At 46.1% G+C, this 1,751-nt stretch overlaps 1 protein-coding gene across 1 annotated transcript in view; it reads right to left on the bottom strand.

The window, feature by feature from the left end:
- CHKA (choline kinase alpha) overlaps positions 1-1,751 on the bottom strand; it is an 84,554-nt gene that overhangs the window by 1,914 nt on the left and 80,889 nt on the right.

Genomic DNA, 1,751 nt, shown 5'->3' with positions numbered 1-1,751 from the left:
TTTTTTGGTTGTAGTTGTCCATTGTTGTTTAGCAGGCCCAGGCCAGGCTCGAACCCGCCAGCCTCAGTGTATGTGGCTGGCACCCTACTCACTGAGCTAGGGGTGCTGAGCAAGTTTGAGCAGTTTCTGCCCCAACTGTCACAACAGTGAGTTGTCCTAGGCTGTTCCCTTGTTTGGACATAGTGTGGATGACATAATCTCTTTAAGATTCACTTTAATCTAAAAAGTGCAATTCTAAATGTTAGGAAGATTTCAACATTGCTTTTTGAAAAATTAACATTGAGCTGTAATTTCTACCTCACAAGCATAAGCCCATTTCAAGTGTTTTCACAAATCCATCCACAGGGGTCTCCACCACCACAGGCAGGACTGTTCCCAGCATTGGTGAAGTTCCAGGGGGCCTCTTGCAATCAGCCCCACACCCAGTGGCCACCGAAGCCACTGCCCCAATTTTTGCCCCTAGAGACGGACTTCTTCCTAGAGATCCCGTAACGGAATCATGCAACACGCACCTTTTGTGTCTGGCTTATTTTACTCAGCATAGCATTTCTGAAAGCTGCCCATCCTTTTGTATCAGATTATTCCTTTCCACTGCAGAGCAGTTTTATATTACATGGATCTAACATATATATATCTATATATATATATCTCCATTTACCTGCTGACTGGCATTTCAACTGTTTCCAGTTTGGGGCTATTAAAAATTAGGTTGGGCGTGGTGGCTAATGCCTATAATCCTAGCACTCTGGGAGGCTGAGGCAGGAGGATTCCTTGAGCTCACGAGTTTGAGACCAGCCTGAGTAAGAGTGAGACCTTGTCTCTAGCAAAAACAGAAAAACTAGCCAAGTATAGTGGCAGGTACCTGTAGTCCCAGCTACTCAGGAGGTTAAGGCAAGAGGATTGCTCAAGTCCAAGATAGTTTGATATTGCTGTGAACTACGATGCCATGGCACTCTACCTAGGGCAACAATGAGACTCTGTCTCAAAAACAATAAAAATAAAAAATAAAAGGCTCAGTGCCCATAGCTCAGTGGTTAGGTCATCAGCCACATACACCAGGGCTGGCAGGTTCAAATCTAGCCTGGGCCTGCTAAATGACAGCGACAACTGCAACAACAAAAAAACTACTTTATTTTGTTTACTAGTTTTCTGTCCTCCTGATACAATAGCTCCTTAAATATTCAAAACAATTAGTTTGGGTGACACCTGTGGCTCAGTGGGTAGGGCACCGGCCCCATATACCAAGGGTGGTGGGTTCAAACCCAGTCCCGGCCAAACTGCCACAAAAAAATAGCCGGGCGTTGTCGCAGATGCCTGTAGTCTCAGCTACTTGGGAGGCTAAGGCAAAAGAACTGCTTAAGCCCAAGAGTTTGAGGTTGCTATGCGCAGTGACACCACAGCATTCTACCAAGGGTGATATAGTAAGACTATCTAAAACCAATAAATAAAAATAAAGCTATGAGAATTTGAGTACAAGTCTTAGTGTGGAAATACCTTTCTATTCGTCTTAAAGAGCTACCCAGGAGAGGAGCTGCTGGGCTGTATGGTTAAGTGTTTATCTTTATGGCTCAGCACCTGTGGCTCAAGTGGCTAAGGCACCAGCCACATACACCCAAGGTGGCGGGTTCGAATCCAGCCTGGGCCGCCAAACAACAATGACGACTGCAACCAAAAAACAGGCGGGCGCTGTGGCGGGAGGCTGAGGCAGGAGACTCACTTGACCCCAGGAGTTGGAGGTTGCTGTGAGCTGT

Source organism: Otolemur garnettii, unplaced genomic scaffold (assembly GCF_000181295.1).
Source record: "Otolemur garnettii isolate 467f Iridium unplaced genomic scaffold, OtoGar3 scaffold00134, whole genome shotgun sequence".
Lineage (NCBI taxonomy): Eukaryota > Metazoa > Chordata > Mammalia > Primates > Galagidae > Otolemur > Otolemur garnettii.
The sequence above is the reverse complement of the archived record's forward strand: the minus strand, read 5'-3'. Positions and strand labels throughout refer to the sequence as shown.